At 44.3% G+C, this 18,990-nt stretch overlaps 1 protein-coding gene across 2 annotated transcripts in view; it reads right to left on the bottom strand.

The window, feature by feature from the left end:
* The window catches only part of LOC100643816 (frizzled-2), a 126,751-nt gene that overhangs the window by 82,484 nt on the left and 25,277 nt on the right, over window positions 1-18,990 (bottom strand). The window contains exon 1 of one of the 2 annotated variants that reach the window (XM_012313000.3): window positions 8,668-9,306. The exons of the other annotated variant lie outside the window; for it this stretch is intronic. The gene's annotated coding sequence lies outside the window, so the exon portion shown is untranslated. Of the gene's footprint in view, window positions 1-8,667; window positions 9,307-18,990 lie in introns of those variants that run through there. 2 annotated transcript variants of the gene reach the window in all.

Raw genomic sequence — 18,990 nt, 5'->3', positions numbered from 1 at the left:
TCCGTCGCCTCTCTCTAAAGAGACAGATTTCCATGAAATCGTGGAAGGTATGAACAAGGAAACGTCAAGTTGTCAGTAACACTGTATGTATAATACAGTGATAAAAAGAGAAACAGGAATAGAAACGAGAAACGAGAATGGTATCGCGAAGTAGGGATGAGGTGAGAGGAGGTGGAAAGGAACGACATTGGATCTCGCACATAGCGAAGAGAGTTTTACACGCTCCTAAAGATTGACCTCGACTCTTTCAGACACTCTGTATATTATAAATAACAGGAATGTATGTATGTATAATATAAAGATAAAAGGACAGAAAACGAGGATGGTATCGAGGCGAAGGGGTGGAAAGGACAAGGAACAACGTTGGGTTTCGCGTACACCGAAGAGAGGCGTGTAAAAGGAAGAGGAGCAGAGGAAGGAGGGGAAGGAAGAGAGAGAGAGAGAGAGAGAGGAAAAAACGTGGGCGAACGGGAGAGAATTTGCATGAAAATACAGAAAGTTTCGAAGAGCGTTTCCCTTAGCGGAGTTCAGTAGCACCGGGCGCAGCGGGAAGCGGAGCTTGTACATACAGAGCGTTTCACGCGAGCCGCGACTGCGGGTCTACAAAGGCGGCGTAGGAGCTTTTCTGTGAACCGTTCTGCCGTTCCGATATGTATATAAGGCGGGAGAGTTTTTTAACGAGCAGCACGGACCAGGAGCGCGCGTGTTGAGGCTCGCGGGTTCGTTTTATGTAAGCGCGCGTGTGTACTACGGGAGAGAGCTCACCGCTTTTGCCGTGTGTGGCCATACACTGGTAATGGCGCTACCGGTGATATTACTTCTCCTCTGCCCTTCCCGAGTGTATTTTCGATCGCGCCCTGTTCCTCTCCGTTTCTCTACCAACCTGATATACCGTAAGACCGCTGAAACGATTTTCATGGGAATTAGCGCTGTTTAATGCGCGGACAAGTTTCCCGTTTCGAGAGCTTTCTGCAATTTCGCTTCGTTATCATAATGTCGAGGAGTTGAGTTAAGACGCGGTGTAGCAAAGTGCGCGTTAAAGTTCTCGGGAAATTGGAGAGCAGCGTATAACGGATAGAAATGTCGAAACACAATATATATACAAAGCTGTTCGTAAGTATTGGAATGGTATCGCTGGTATATGCTGAACGAAACGATCGATCGTCAAGATGATAATTAACGAAATGGAAATTTGTAGTCGTAGGATAACTATATGTTAGCGGAGTAAGTTTGCGAAAATTATTTGCAACACGACGATCACGATCTTCCCATCTGATCTCTATTGGGGGCATCTAATTATCTATAAATTTTCATAAACGTTCGCAGTTTACTGTGACAATGTGCCGGCCTCGAATAGATAGAAATGCAGCGATTAAAGCGAATAAAAAAGACGACGTGACAGAAAATGAAAGACATAACACCTCGGGTAGAATATTAAACGCTTATCGGTCCTATTCAGAAAACGTAACGTAACTTCGTTATCGTTTACTCCGGAGTCCTTTATTTTAATGTAAACTAATTAAACGCCTATTCTAAAAGCCTGCAGCCTTAAAAGCTTCTCGAGAGAATTTATCGCTGTGGAAAAGGGAAACTCTTGCGGAAAAGTTACAGCGAAGCGACCCAATAAATAGCAGAGAGTTGCTAGAAGAAACGATGGATATTTTGTAAAACGTTATATCGATAAAATGTTATATAAACTATGTTTAATGAAAATGCTGTACGAGCTATTAATTCTACGAAATTTCCTAACGACCCGATAGATACCGAGAACGATTACTCTTTGAGTAACAGGGCTTTAACGAGCTACTTAATTCCGCTAAATATGCTACACAATTTTCCCTCGCAAGAAAATTGTCTTCTCAACTTGCTCTCCAAGTTTCTTCAAGATAACCATAATAAACTCAAGGATAATCCCTTTGATCTCCATCCTCCGCGAGTATCTGTAATTTCGCCGTAATATCTAACCATAGTTCGTAGAAGGGATAAAGGGTCATAAAGGGTTCTGTTCATGGACAGAGTCGTAGAGTCGTGAAAGTATCATATGCGGCTCTTTCCACTCGAAGAGAGGAGAGGAGAGTGGAATTGTATGGGAACGGGCGGTGGGTGGTGGAAGAAACATTGCCGTGGATACTTTTCGTGGATACGCAAAGGAAAAACGAGGTCGTTGGATGACTGTCCATTGTACGCGCGATGGACCAGCTACTGGTAATGGGTTGATAAGCCAGGCAAGTCAATTTTAAAATGGACCGGCAATGGACCCATCACAGGGCCCAGTGTGATTTCACCGGACGCAAAACGCAGATGTGGAAATGAAACGCAACGCGGCTTCGCCTGTACTTTCATATTACGCTCTTTGAAGCTGTTCTGCGATCTAATTATCTTCAGCCACCCGAGTAATATGTAATTTTCGAAAGTAGGTGTTTCCGTAGTATTTTCTTGGATATGCGTGTGTGTGTGTGTGTGTGTGTGTAAAGCGATAAGTAGAGACTCGCTGGGACACGCGGGCATCTTCGCCAAAGACAAAGTAAAGGGTGGAAACACGCAAGACAAAGCGGAGACTCTCAGAGACATCAAAGACGGGGCATAGTTGTGGAAGTTTAGTAACAGAAGCCGGTGGATTCCTTTGGGACTGATCCTCTACGCTACACGCGTTTATAAACATCGCGTAATTGAGTTGCGGATAGTATTTCAATCTCTAAATGCGTCGAATGCGCTAAGCTTCGGCAAGAATCGTCGGAATTTCACGGAGTAACAAGAAACGCCGATATCGATTATCTGTCCTTATTCCGTTCCCTCGTATTCCAGATATGCCATTGTTCATTTTTACCGTCACGTGAATCTCGATGTTGGATACTTGGAGATCGCCGTAGAAATTCTAGATTTGGCTGTTTTATTATCGCTTTATACGTTACGAAACAAACGTGTTATCGTATTCGCTTTGTTTCAATAAGAACAGTCTTTCTATGTGCGAAAATTATTACGAGGACCAACCGTATATAGTCACCGAAACGAAACGAATTGAAAATATATTATACCTTCTGCCAAATATAACGAATTCAATCTGTTACTGCTGTCACTTTTCTATCGACAGGGACAGCGAACGTTTTGAACGTGAAGTTATTCTTGTCTCACGGCAACCGCAACTTTATTACTGTTTCTTTCACGTTTTATATTTTTCTTGTAATTTGTATATAAGACCGTTACCTTACGATCGATATATTCAAGATACAAGGTGTTAATTACTTCGGAATGGAAATATACATTGGAGGAGATGGAACGTGAGAGAAACGATAAATTTTAGGTCTCGGTAGATAAGTGGATGAAGAATTCTTGGCTTATACACATGTCATTATAAATTCGTTACGTCGGATTAAATTTGTCCGAGACTTCAGCCAACGCTTTCAAACGGTCGACTAGAACTAAAATCGTGTCTTATCTGACGTATCAAACGTCACGGAACGAATGAAATAAAACTTCATAGAATCTCCTTTGCTGCTTCAACGTGATCGTTACACGTTAAATTCCGGAATTCCTCGTTCGAGCGTCTCGATAAAACTTAAAACTCGTGTTTACAAAAAAACTTTCACCCGTATCTCCAAATACATCGCGATAGAGGGAAACGTGTTCCAACACCTAAGCCTAGCCAAGCCATATCCAGCTTCCGACAGCATTCCCGATCTATCGAGATCGATCTATGAAGACATTTTGTCTCCTGTATTAGCGGTTACAAACAACTTCTAACTACTCTCGCCTCTCTTGCGTCGTTTTCTACGTAACGGCTATCTACTACACAAGCTTCTCCAAATATAAATCGTAATTAAAAGAAACACGTTAGCACGTCGAGTTTGTTAACGGATCAAAATATATCTTTCCGTTGCGAATCAGCCATATTTTCCTCGACTTTCGTCGCCGTTCTTTTTCCGAACCTTGCTCGAACGTGTGCACGAGGCGAATTTCAATCGGGAATTTTCCAATGGCTTCTGATTTCCACATTTCCGACCTAGCAGATACCCGAACTCGAGAAGACCGAGTTCCACGACGATCGAACGTGTTCGCGATATAAATAAGTATATACGCATCGACTGCAGCAAACTACAATCTTCTACTCGACTGACTGCAAACGATATTCGGTTAACGTAACTTTGCTTTCTTTACGATCGGTGCGACTCGTCTTGCCCGGTCTTGATTTCCCTGGATTCGAAACGAATGATAAAGACAAGGTAAAAGTCGGGAAGAGAAAACGCGAGAGGGAGACAGAGAAAGTCGTGGGTTGTTGGATCGAAGGAAAAACGATCGCACGTTAGATGGATGGCTAAAGGGGTGAAGGAGAAACGGAAAAGGCGATGGAAGCAGCCGTTTCCAATATAGGAGCGTGCGCATACTGAGGGTGAGTGGATGCCAGGCAAGAGTAATATACGTTCGTTCGTAGGCAAGACTGATGTGGCGACTGCGTACAAAAGTACAGACAGCTTTATTTCTCCCTATCCCTTGGTCCGCGTATTTATCATACGTACCGTCGTTTCCATTCGTATAACGATCCATCCATAGATCTTGCAGCTGCTGATCCTCGACCGCAGGACAAGCTGGTAATCAGACGCGAGAACCGACTCGTCTACCGACTAACGTTTGTCTTCGCGTTAACACGCGAGTATTAAACGCGTACGTACGAACCTAAGTTGGTCGCAACATTGAAAGGATACTTTCATGCGGAGCAAAAAACCGGCCCCGATTGAAATAAACGTCGCGACGGATCGGAGACCACGGCAAGAGGAATTAGTTCTCCGTGTGCTGTCTCTTTCTCTCTTTTATTCCGTAGCAGAGGCACTGCAGAGTGGACGTGTCGCGTGCACGAGGACGGTAATTCAATGGAGTACGCGAGAGACATTCTTGATCGTTTGCCTCGGACGTTGGAGAGGACCGTGAAGAGCAGACATCGATTAGCCTGTGCCACGCAGTCCACTGGAATTTTCAGACGCCTACGCCTGTAGCCTGTCGTTTTCCACTTCGGCTGTTCCTCTCGACTCTTAATAATAATACCCGGTCTCTTTATACAGGCTAGGAATAAAGGAAAAGGTTGGATGATAGAGGAAGCGGAAGACGAATAGATGAAGATAGACGTGGAGAGGAGAGCGTCAGGGGAAAGGAATCGAGGAGATATTCCGTTGGCAAAGGGGGTTGTGGACGGCTCGAATGGCCGATATTACGGCCTCGGGCGGTAATTCGTATCGAGTTTTCCGTACCGTCCGGCCAACTCGATCGGAAACGCGATCAAGATGACGAAAGTAATTTTCGGACGATCGAGAGACGCGTCTCGTGCCGCGGGCTGATCCCCGATAAGGAAAATCAAACTGTACCGGGTGTCGACCGTGAAATTTATTCCGCTACGTTCCTCTCGGCCTTATTATATCTGTCTCTCCTCTGCTCGCCATCCACCCTAGGAAACGCGGCGAACAGTTAGCTTTGATCGAAATTGCCAATCTAGACTCGATATTTGTGTCGTCTTTGTGCCGGACAGAAGTCGGTCGAACGGGTCCTATTCGAATCGAGAGCTAAGAGTTTCCATGGTCGCATTCAGCCTCGATGCAAGAGGGATCTTTTCGTTTACCGAGCAGATGGCGAGCGTAGAAATACGAATTTAGCTATCGAGATAGCGAGCAAATTATTTCTCGTCGTATCTATCGGATAAGCGCATTCTATCGGAGACGGAAGTCGAAACTTGAGACGAGGTGAAGCGCGAAACTGGTTTGGCGGAATCGACGATTACTCGAATATAACGCGCAGTTACGTAAACTGTCGATACGATCCATAATTTAAGGTGATTTGCAAAGAACGACGCAAATGCCGATATATCGAAATTGTACTAATCATTTTGCGTACATGATCCGCGATGATGTACGCGAGTACAAATACGAAGAACGTACGACTCGATTTGATAGAATTACTGTCTCCATTTTGGACGTGTACCACGTAGATTCGAATCGAGACTATTGGCATTACGATCCGACCAAACAAACGCAAAAAAAAAAAAGAAAAAAAAGAAAAAATAGACCGATTCTAAGAAACCTTAAATAACTATGAATTTTAACAATCGCTTCTCTTCCCCCCTCACTTTCCACTCCATCCTGCTGTACTCTCGTTTTTTATTACGCGGATCCGGCGAATTTTCAACGCGGAGGCTAGTAACCGTGGAGCGACATATTGGGTGATAGCCTGGCCGTGCTAATCAGAGGCATTCCCCGGCCGACAAATGGCAATTTAACGCTGTCGACCGTCTCGGTCGATATTCGAGCGACCCTTTGACCGTCGACGCTAATGCATGGCCGGCCCTTTATTTCCGGCTGTCACCCCGACGGGCCGACGATACGCTCGACGTCGTTCGTTCGGTCCGAAGCGGTCGGACGTGGGTGCCCGCCGACCGACCGACCACGCTTCTCTCTATACGTCGCTGAAAAGGACCACGCCTCCTAGCCAAAGGATTTAATTACGAATTAATTGTGATGCACAGGCGCGTGGGTAATTCCGGCGGCAGGTAATTGCGCCGCTAGATACCTCGTGCCGCTCCTCTCTCTACACCTGTGCCTCCTTTCGCCCTTTGTAAACCGCGCCCTGGGCCCGGTGTCCTTTTATCAAAGCCATCCCTCCAACCCCTATCGAACCACCCCTCCTCTTCGAGCTGCCTTATTGCTTCGATCGCCGCGACGTTGGCGTCGAATTTCGATCGATGTCTTCTACAGCGGTCTCGGAAGAGCGGAATGCGTTTGGTGGTCAGCATTCTACGGGTATAAAGACACGACAGTCGAGATCGAGTGTACTGGCCGCAAGAAAATGTACATGTTTGACGGCCCGTTTTACTTTGTGCAGGGTATTGGGTTGTGGTCGATGGTAATACGTATCAAAGGTGGAATACGGTTGTTTCGGCGACAGATAGAAGAAAATTTCAATGGCAAAGGGATAAATGCTCGCGTTAATCGTCGGAAGAACGTAAAACCTTGAGCGAATTAACCAAGAAACAATCCTTTTTTAATTATTCCTGCTTCCACACCAATCTCCGATCTACGATCACCTCTTAACCTTTGAGCGAACATATATTTTGGCAAAGACAATTTTAATTACGTCGATAATATTATAGTAAAGTATTTTTCTTTGCGGATAATCACAGGATCGCGCGAAGGAGCAACGATTCTTTGAATGAAAATATTACGATATCGAAGAAATTAGCAACGCAAATGACTCGTCTTCTCATCCAACGATCTTTCGAGTCGCGTTACTTCCAACGTTCTTCCTATGTCAACATGTCCATAATCCACGTTCTCACCCTCTGTGTGCAACAGCATGTTTTCACGGAACTGCACGGTGCTTACATCGCATCCGCCCTCCGGTCACCGGATCGCGAACGAACGACGCGCTCGCATATGCGTTTTTCGGGCGTTCAATGCCCCGGTAACGAGTGGATTGCTCGTGTGTGGCTCTTCTTCCGCCACGCCCAAATGATCGCTCCAACACGCTTGGGCTACGCGCATAATTGCGAGATAATGCGCGGGTGGCGCGTACCGTTCCATTGTCGGTTGAACTCTGAGCTGCCAGGTGTCCCCGGGACCACGCCGCGGGACAATGCTCTCCGACGGATAACAGAATTTAATGAAGCGGGACCGCCACTTAGAGACGCCGTGTTTCCACGACGTGACAGTGTGTCCGATTCAAAGCGCTCGTTACAAGGGGGCGATCCGTAACGGGGGCACGCTCTGCTCTTCCCTCCCTATGGACAAAGAGGGACGTCACCCTCTTTCGATGGACAGAACGCGTATACCCTTCTCGATAAGATGCTTTTTCCGTTCGGACGTGTCACGTATACGAAACCAAACGCGAGAAACTGTGCGCGTCGAATCGATGCGCTCGTTCCTCGGATGGATTACCGACGTTTTGCTGTCTGTAACTATCTATCGAGGATCCTACTGTTGGGACAATTTGGGAATTTTGTTGAACCAAGCGTGTAATCGCTATATTTGTTTTTGGTTAAACGAGTCGGATAATGGAATTTATTGCTTCGAGAGCATTTTGTAGACCGGCAGACTACGAATGTTTATCAGGGTCGAATTGCTGTTTAACGTAGACGAAAATTGTTCTTTTTATTAATCGTTAATGATAGAAACATATTTTTGTTGTTTTGGATGATTCTGCGAAGATGTAATATTCTATGAGTGACGTTAGAAGACAAATTGATCGACTTCTGGTTCGAGAGTCCCGAATTCAGTTTATATAAAAGTTCGAAGGTTTACGTTCTATGAATTCTAAGCAACGTTTTCTATATTTTTTCGACCGAGGAAGGTGGTCTGTCGTAGAAACTGCATAGACTATCGAATGTGCAAGTTTATCAAATGTGTTTTTCGAACGAACCTTCTATTTGTATAACCAAGCACGATACCTCTAACCGAGTCTGACATCTTCTTATTCGGATACAAGGAACAAAGTTGCGCCATAAAGGTTCTTTCATCAAAGGATAATTCCAATCACTGCAATCTCCAAAACAAATCTCAACTTTTCTACGCTGAAAACCAATCATCGTGTTACATCAATCTTCTCCCTAGGCATCCCAGAAGAAGCTGGCCTACCATTTCGATCGCAGTTTCTTATCTACCTTCCGCGGATTCGTCTTATTGTACTTCTTACCTGTTAGCCGGTGTCCGATCAGATAGCGCTAAATCGTCTGCCGAGCAGCGTCCCTTCTTACGTGCTGTGTCAACAACGGGAGATTCCGGTCATAGTTGCCATTTATGGGACCGATAAAAGAGATTCACCGGACGGCACGGGGAAACTTGGTCACTATAACGTTCGACCTATCGATCCATCAACCACTTCGATCTGCCAAACTCCCGAACCAATAATTCAGTCCCGGTCAACTCTACTCTCTTCCATTGAACTTCATTTCGTCCGCAACTCGTCTTCCTTTTTCCCTCTACACTTCCACTCTGGTACAACGATCACAGTGGCTGAACAGTTTCCACTAGAAGGTCCATACGAGGTCGTTTGTTTCCTGAAATCTCGCTCGAAAGCGCCAGTCCTTTGTGTCTCGACGCCTTTGTCTCGCACAAACGACAAAAACTAATGGTCCATTTCGAACAAGCCGCCTCTTAACCAACAAACGAAGCGACAAATTTTCACGATATATTTCTTCCCCTTTGTTCTCCGATTTCTAATGCACACGATCTGAGCAACAGTTTCGATAAGACTCGATCTAACGTCGAAGGAATGGATGCGTCGCGTTGGCCGGGTTGCCGGTCTGGAAGGCGCGCGAGAAATGCCCGCACCGCCCGGCGGCGCTCGCTTTTATCGACGCTCGCGAGAACTGCGCGCGCGAACGCGCGCAAGCGTGCACTTTCTCTCTCTCCATCTTGCTCTCTCTATCTTTAGCTTCTCTCCCGTTAGAACCGACAGAACCCGCGTTCCTCCTCCGCGATACTTTCACGCGCGTTCCCCGGTGTGTGCGTGCAAGGAACGTGTACTCGAGCGCTCGCGCAATCCGGCCACACGGCGACGAAACGCGACCGCCGATAAAGACGCGTCGCATCGCCTGTACGCGACTGCCCCTTTCGCGCGGATGCGTTTCTTTCACCGCCTCGCGCCATCGATCTGCCGCGACTTCCGACCTTTCCCAAGTCGAGAAACCGCTTCATTCCGAACCCTCGTCCTCGTGGATGAAACGGGCCAGCTTTCCGATTGTCTCGCGGATCAAGTTCCACCGAACTTTCGTATTCGATTATTGTCGTATCTCCGGCAAGTACCGTAAGGATTTTTATTCATTTTGATATTTCTTTGCGGTGATTTTATTTTGACATTGGTCTTGGACTATATTTGATATCATCTGGTTAAAAGAATTTAATTTAAGAGAACACAGTTGAAAGGGAAATAAGCGATTCGATGCAAGATCGAAAAGTGTTAACGATAGATGACAATAGATGTTTGCGACGATAATAATGATATGTTTAATATCTAAAATATAATCAATAATTTTGGAACCATTATTTTTTCGAGAGAATCGAGCAGTCAATGTTTTTTTATACGGATAAACATATTTCAAGAATACTCGAAGAAACCCCTATAACCAAAAAAGATAATCGAAAAGCAATACGTGCCTTTTCTGTCAAAAGTTTCTGGCAATAATATTTAGTTTAAATAGGGAGGAATGCGAAGAAAGAAGATGGAGAACTTGAGGAATTTTTGGTAAAATTCTGAGCGATCGTCTCGTTTGACTATCCTCCAATAATTTTCCGTTTTCTATGATACACGGTTATGGAACGTGAAACTTCCAACAATTAAGGGCCAGGAATACTTCTTGAATCTGCATTGCAAATGTGGAACGTGTTTCTTAGACGTTAATCACAATGAACGTAAAAGTGATGGCTTTTCATCACTGATACATTTCTCCCAATGTTGGAGCGTTTGTCCCGATATCGCCTTCGAGCCCCAGACGAATTTCCTTTTGTCTCTTTGTAGCGTCGCTTCTTTGTATCATCAAAGTGAATTTCAACGCAAACAGTTAGAATTGTGTACTTGCATCCGACGAGTAGAACGATCAAAAAACGACAGTCTAGTTCATTTGCCTTTCGCCCAAAATTCTCATATACGACAAATAAATAGGAATTTCGATGAATATTCCTTTTTCTCAATTCTCTTTTTTGTCAAAAAATTATGGCGTACGCTATACATTCGTTTAAATTTCCATAGTTCGTATTCGAACGGCGAAACGCGATAAGTTTCGTATTTACATCGACGGATTGGCTAAACAGGACAGGATAATGATTCAACGTCGTTCGTGCGATGAATAAAAGAAAAGAAACGGCTACCAGATTCGCTTGGAACGAAATCGGTATAGCATTCGTAATACAAGCGGCACGGAACGAATCTCGTGTAATTTTAAATAGCAGGGTCCACTTGTACGATCGAGACAAAACGACGAGTCGACCAAATTGCACGAGGTTTTGGTCTTAATTTTTAAATATTAATCCGTGTTTGAATCGATAATTATAACGAGTCACCCTTAAACGACTTTTGTTCTTTCGATATTTCAAAATTTCGTAACAATTCAATTATCCGAGTAGAAAATAATACATGTACGTGAAAGAGGATAATCAGATGATTCGTAACTTGTATAATCTGTTTTCAAAAATTTAAGCGAATTGATTTATTAATATACTAACAAGTCGTATCTTGCGAGTTGTGAAATTTATTAATGGTATTAATCGATGATGAGAATACCCAACGTTCTGATGGTAAACCTATCGGTGAAATGATATTATTCGCGTTGAATGTTTTAATAGCAATAGTATGATTCTATGTAAACCGAAAGTTGACGAGCGTTTCGACGGAAATTCGTTGATAACGTTACTCCGCGGTTCCACCGCGATTAGAGATGAAATTTTAGCCGAAATGTTAAACAAAATTTAAACGTGTCGTTTACCTCCAACGCAATTTAGGCCAATTAAAATAAAATGTCGAGCGTACATCGCGGCTCGTTAGCAAGGGAATACCGAAATTTAAACATGTGTCACGCATGTTACGTGTTCGTGAAGGGATTTGCCAAAGACTTGTAACCGTGTAATGCCCGTGAATAATTGCATATAATGTGCACGTTGTAAAATTAAAAGGGTAATGTCTTGCGAGGACTCCCCGCGTACTTTATAGCTTCATAAACTTCACCAGTAAGAAAAATGGCAGCGTAAAGCCTGGAAATATGCGCGGACTATGTGTATCTACGAACGAACGTGCTTAGCTGTTCTTGGTGTGAAGAAATTCGTTCTTGAAGATATGAAAACGTATGGAATGGGTTTCGAAAGATTTATAGTTCCGAAGAAATAAGGTTTCCGGCATTGTTCTTCTATTTGTCAGTAAATTTCATTGCTGCTCCTAATACAAAATAAAATAAACAAATACATATATCGTTGTAATATTTTTACGGGAACTGGAAACTGACTTGCGAAACGAAAGAGTTATTAACTTTTACATTCTGCGAAGATCGAGAATTTTTAATGCTCTTTTAAAATTTCTAAATTATGTGGTATGTACAATTCGATTAAAGCGACTGGGATATGGAACACTTGAATTTTAAAACTTGTCAAGAACAGGTAGTGTTTCCTTTCTAATGGAAGTAACCATAAAGTAACGTTTCGAAGGAACGTTATTTCTCTGGAATTTCTCTGGATAGAACGTCGAATGAAAAATTGAATACTCTGAAAGATACCTTAAAATTATGTTAACTCTTAACTGGATCATCCCTTAACCGGTGACTTCCATAATCTATTTAATTCTACGATAGAATTAAAAGATAGAATTATTGTAATAGAATTAAATTATTTCGCTTGTACCTTCCATTTAGCCGCAAAACACATCAATTTCTTCATAATTTTTTAAAAAGAAAATTACAAAATCTATAGACCCACAAACTCTACCTTACACGAAGTAATCGATTAATTTTTCGCAAGCGATTCTTGGGAGAGTGTCGATTATTCGATTAATGTCGTTTGGAGAGTGGCTCTCGATCGGTCTCGATGACACGCGAGCGCTCTGGTGGTTCGATTCGCACGAAAATCTTTTCCACTCGATTCAAGGCCGTTCGATGCGGATTCCTCGCGTTCGACCATCATCGCGAACGCTTCTCTCTTCCAACGAGTTATTAATATCTTAATTACATCCGACTCGTTTTTGCGAGGACGTCTGGTCGATCGGTATTACAAGACAGGACGAGATTTCGCGGGATTAAAGCCCACGACGTCCGGCGACCGATCGTCGATACGACCTCGCGTGCTTCTGACGTACAGCGTGTGATTAACATCGTGTATCGTGTAACTGGCCTTCTCAATATTGAGAACACCCAGCTGTTCTCTCGTAATCCGGTAGCTTAAGAGATTCGTTACTAATGAAAGCTATCTATGCGTCGTGCAAATTTGAGCGAATGCCAAAGTATCTATTAGATTTGCTGGAGGAGAAATATTGATTTGGTGGAAAAGTAATTTCCATTCTTAAGGATATTAAGATGCATGATTTTAGATAGCTCACGCGTCGATATTCTCGATAAAACATCGTAAAATCTGAGCAAAATTCTTGCAAAACCTTCGGAAGATCTTCAAAATGTTGTTTTCAACGAAATTTCGAAGTTTGCAGAACAATGGAGTGGAATCGTAGAAGACAAGAGACATTAAACGCGTAATTAAATAAAGTAGTAACATCAACTAAACTGACGTTACTTTCCCACCAACTTAATAATATTCGAGCGTTTGTATAAATATTTAAGCGTTGATACAGCGAATCCTTGTTAACTAAAATATTGAAATTCGCGATGGTTATAGCATCGATTGTGGACAGAATTTCAACCCCGGGGATTTCATACGACCCATAGCGTGTGTGACGATGCCAATCCTCGCTCGTACAGCGCAGGTAGGTTCCACTTACCGTACACTCTTCTAACTATCGCAATATTCTACATTATGGTTAATTAGACCAACTCTATGCGAAATAACTGTTGCAGATATTGATTAACTATTAACTAATTTAAACAGAGGCTATAAAGCTCATCGATAAAGGCTAGTTGTTACACGCTACATTAAATCTACACACACGTGCCATGTTAAACGCGTATTTCTAATTTAAGAATCAAATTCGATAACGTCGATGATTTTGACACTCGGATATCTAATAAACACCCATCAACTACCTACTTCCTCTAACTCCGATACTTTTCGCGAACTCCGCTCGACTCCCGCGCAATGCAAACTTATCGACGACGTTTTTTCACAGAAGCAACGCAAATAGCTCGAAGCAGCGATTTTTCATTCCGAAAACAAGATGCAAGCTCGTCGACATCGAAAATTTCGCTGGCAGTAACGGGATGATAATTCGCAATCGGATATATATATGTGTGTGTGTGTGTATTTGTGCGTGTGTGTATAAGGGGGAATAATCGGGCGTAGCGAACACACGGGGTATCGATCAAATATGTTAAATCGAACACGCGGCCTGCAACGGTGGTTCCGTGGAATCGGAATTAATCGCAGGCATCGCGAGCCTCCCCGATCGGTCGTGTAATCAATTGCATATTCAACGGCACCAGCGGCTGGAAAAAAGCGCGGCAAAACGCGCCTGGGCCAATATCAATTCATCAAGGGTTAAGGGATAATTCGCAGCGGCATTGCGGCGTCACGTGGCCGCCGATTATTGCTCGCGAAATGAATCGTAAATTTTCCCATATACGAAGAGAGTAGAATAAAAGGCGAGAGAACTATCGTTGGCCAGTACGTGGTTTTAAACTCGCGACGAGAAAAAGTACAGGGGCGAAGAAGAAAGACGACACGTGCATAAACTCGTAAAAGTGTAAGCTCGGTGCAAATTGGCGAACTCGCTGAACGTGGATAAACGTTTTAATCGCGGCCAAGTACGCGGCACCTTTTCCTTTTTCTTCGTCGGATTATCTCACAAACGACTCTTCGCGGCCTTTTAATCGAGCAATCGCAAACATTTGTGTCGGGGGGATACGTTTGTTCGCGTACATTGCGGCCTGCGTCGTCGTCGGCAGTCTCTTAGACTGCGCCATCGTTTCATTCGCGCCGACAGGTCATACGCTACCGTAATTAAGCACGTGATAATTTGCCGGATAAGGGGGCATTGTGTGGTACGTATAGTTTTTGAGCTTACGAGGGAGGTGATACATGGAGCTGCAGATTAACCTCCGTAGGGTCGAGCCATTTGGATTTCTACGGGTTCTGCTAGTTTGAATATTTTAGTACTTTGCTGTTATTTCGTTTATCGTGCGTGTGGCTATTTTTATATTAATTACAACTGTCGTATTACAACACTCGTATATTTAATGTAATTAGAGACGTTACACAGTTTACTCGGTGAATAATACGTAATTCCAGAAAGGCGCCTTCCTTCTTAATTCGTCGAAGAAGAACAATCAGTTCGCAGGAAGAAAATCCACGATTCCATTCAGTTGGTCCGGTTCCGCAGATAAAATTCACCATAGACTTTCTTCTCCCTTAATGTATGAAAGACGAACAATCTCATTCGACGAAGAAAATCTACAATTCCATAGAGTTAGTGGTGCTCTCAGCCCATAAAGATACAAGGAAACCACCCAATCCGAGGAGCATTAACGAATCGAGCCAATTTTTCAGCGGGCGCGCGTAATATTTCGACGCGGCACGCCCGACTTCCATTTAACGCGATAAGCAGCCGCGCTCGTGGTGGCATTCCTTTCAACGTCGGCAGACGTCGACCTACCAACAACGCCGAGAGAGAGGAGAACCCCCTTGGAACTCGGGGCCCCGTATCTGTTTAGAGACGCGAGAGCGTCTACTATATTACCGCGACTAATGGTAATGACGCTCGTAATTCTCGGCGATAGTGGCAGGGGCATGGGTCGAAGGGAAACGTGTCCGAGGCCCGATACCAAATGAGTTATACCGTCGAACCGGCTACTTAGCCGCACGATGCATGAGGTATCTCTGTGCGCGGAGCAAACTCGAGCGGAATCACGCGAGAAAAGTATCCAGAGGAAACAGACGAGGATAAAGGACCCGATTCGTTTAAATGCTAAGCCTCGACACGTTCGTGATAGGTATTTTATGGAAATCATGAAGCAGGGAATTACAAGTTTCCACAATTAACCTAAATATTCCTGAATTTTTCCTTTCGCGTTATAGCGAATGTCATTTGTCCTTTATTTAGAGCAAAATGTATAAAATTATTTTACCGTTCGTTACGTACTTGTTAGAAAAGAAGATCAAACGTTATATAGACGGACCAAGACGCGTGAAAAGATGCAGTTTGTATTACCTGTTATTATTCGTTCGAACAAATAAAAGAAATTTTCCTCTCCTCGAGCTCGTTGACGATTGATCTATCCGATGACGAACAAACGTAATATTCGTCGGCGATTATTAATGTATTGATTTCAAAGGTATAAGAATAGCGCGTACGTTAATGTCGTTTGCCACACCTATCGACGTCGATACGATACCACTAATGCATCAGCAATCGACGTACACGTTCCATAAAAGCGAGTATGTGGAAATTTAGCGTCGAAGGAGCGGCTATCAGCGTATGAGGATTCGATCGTGGATATTTATGCGTTCGTGGAAAATTTTAATTGCAAAATTCTATGTGACATGGAAGAATATACAAAATATTCGATATATCCGTTGCAATGTTTGTAGGTTGAAACAAATCTTTCTTTAATTGCATTCGTACAAACCTGAACATGCATAAATATCTACGGTTTAATTATTGCTGGCTGAAGATAAAAGTGGTGGAAAACGAAAAGTGTATCGAACATGGAGAATCCACGATTAAAAAGAAACGATATCGTGTCACGAACGAACGAACGAATTAATTTTTCATTATCTGTCACGTGGAAGTTAAAAATGCAATTTATTACGAATAATCACCTCGTTGCCACCGTTAAGTGGCATGCGATCATCGTCTCGGCAAAACATTCGTACCGCGAATCTCGCTGCTATCGAGTCGATGCGCAGAAGTATCGGTACTCCGTCGTTACGGATAAGTGGATACATTTATATTTGGACCCCGTAGAATAGTGCGAACATTTGTTACACGCTTATAAAAGAAAAGAAATTTTATTTATGGCTTCTTATCGTAACGTAATAGAACATAGTCGTTCATTTTTATTTATATCGAGCTTTCTTTCGCCCGCCAATTTAACTTTAGAGCCACACCGCGTTAAAGGGCTAAATGGCCGGCAGCCATAAAGAGTAAAAAGAAAAGAAAGGTATATCTGTAAGGGGTGACGAAGGGACCCTAACGCTTATTTATGCTCCTCGGGCATTCTCGTTTAGCGATACGATTAAATGCCTGTAAATGCTTCTTCGGCCGTCAGTTTGGTTCTCTCGCGTGCGGTATCGCGAGCGTTTCGGCTTGGTCGCGTGAGCGAGCGTACAATGGGAAGTCGTTGCAACGCGGCTAGACTATGGAAGACGAGGAAACGAGATAAGCCATACTCGCGCGCGATGCGTCCTGATGAATAGCTGGTGAATCGGCATTGAAGTCGTACGTGACCATTGTGTACTGGAACAGTGGCCGCGTAGTTTGCATTGACTTGGTTCTCGCGCGACGGACACCCATTGTCATAAAAATCCGCACGCGAAATTAATAAGCTCTGGAGAGGGTATGGTTGCATTGAAAGCTTGTTACTGCCTGGGTGAAATAGTGGCTGACGATTATCCGTGGAATCGAAATAGTCTTATGAATAATGCATCGATGTATCTTGTATGGCTGGTACACTTTGTATTACGGTAGATTCGCCAAGATTAATATTGGTTGCTACTTCATCGGAGAACCGGTCAATTTTTAGAAGTTGCATTTTTTTCTTCGTTGCATCCTGTTTCGTATTTATCGGCCAAAGATCTATTACATCGATGGATCAAATCGAGCTTGGTACGACTGTAGTGGCGTTTGAAACAGACAAAGGAACGACTACTATCTTTAATCAGAAAGTAAAAATTACACCGACGCGTCTACTAAATCGCTAAGCATTATTTCGCTACTTCGATGACAAGTTCTTCTAGACTATATACGCACGAATAAGGAACAGTTATAGAAATATAGAAATCGATACGGTCCAGCGATAGTTGCACGTTCGTCTCGTCGTGGCTTCGATGGACCTTAAAGGGTTCGAGGGGTTGGATTAATTATTACGAGATCCGCCTAGCCTAGCGGCCTCTTACTTTGTACCTGTACTACGATACACAGGTCAAACGGTGGAGAGAGCTCGTAAAAATCAGCAGGTCTTCTTCCACCGGGAAGCTTTTTCTCGCGGGGCCACACGTAGCGTATCAACGGCGGTACATACGCGTGAACGGCCCTTCTGGCTAGATGCATCATGTGGAGCATCTTGTTCTTCATCTCGGTGACGGTCCTCGTCCACCCTCCAACCCCTTTTTCCTCTTTCTTTAGCGCTCCCGCGGCACGAGAGGCTCGCCCTTCCCAACCGTATGCAACCGGCAACTTTATGCTCTCTCCTCCGCGTTTTCTCTCCCACCTCTCTATTCTCCCCTCTCCTTTCTCCGTCTCACTCGACTCTTTCTTTTTTACTTTTTTTGTCGAAGCTCGAAGAAGAAAAAAAAGAAGACCAAGGAGAGTACACCGCCGAGGTAATCAAAGGGGTAGGTGTATATTCGTGGGTACTTTACCCCCTCCTCGAAACGCTCTGGTGCTCTCGAGGTACACGAGGAACACGCGGGAGCGTTGCCGAACAATCGTTTCGGGAGCTTTGAAGTTTCCTCGGCTACACGCCCCCGTCGATCCCCCTTAGCCTCGTCGTTCCATCAGCCACGTACCCACTCGCTTCGTAGGGGACCAAACGCGCGCGTATGACGTCGGGCATGGATGTGACACGGTGTGCACCGAGCCAACCCGCGGGGAGGGAAATAGGTCCCGACTCTCCACCCACGTAGTAGCACAGCGGCAAGTATACAACGATAATGTCGTCGAACTGGTGGTACGTACATTCTGTTTTACAAAGAGGGACCCCGGCCCATCGGTGGGGGGAGGGTCGGTTACGGTACGCGACGATGGTGATGTGCCGATGGTGATGGCGATACATACGATGGCGGTAGAAGTCAGCCACGGGATATACGCACGATGGGTGGCACGGGTGCTTAAGGGGCTAATTACCGCTATTTTTCCCTCGGAGATTCGCACGATGGTCATCGTGCACGTTGGATGGTACCTGCTTTGATTTATCCCTCCGCGGTATCTTTACGAGAGAGAGACGGTGCGCGGTTGGGCTTTGTGACAACGCGTCACGATAGGTGTACTCCTCCCTGGCTCGCTGTGTTCCATGTCGCGGGGGCTAATCAACCAAAAAGAAGCTCTTCTTCCTCTTTTTGTCTTTGTCGCTCTATCAGCGTGCCTGGCCTTGCGTTTTCGTTCGTCGTCCCTTGTCATTCTCTCGCGTCTCCGTCTTCATCTTCTCCGTCTTCG

Source organism: Bombus terrestris, chromosome 10 (genome assembly GCF_910591885.1).
Source record: "Bombus terrestris chromosome 10, iyBomTerr1.2, whole genome shotgun sequence".
In the NCBI taxonomy this organism is placed as follows: domain Eukaryota; kingdom Metazoa; phylum Arthropoda; class Insecta; order Hymenoptera; family Apidae; genus Bombus; species Bombus terrestris.
The sequence above is the reverse complement of the archived record's forward strand: the minus strand, read 5'-3'. Positions and strand labels throughout refer to the sequence as shown.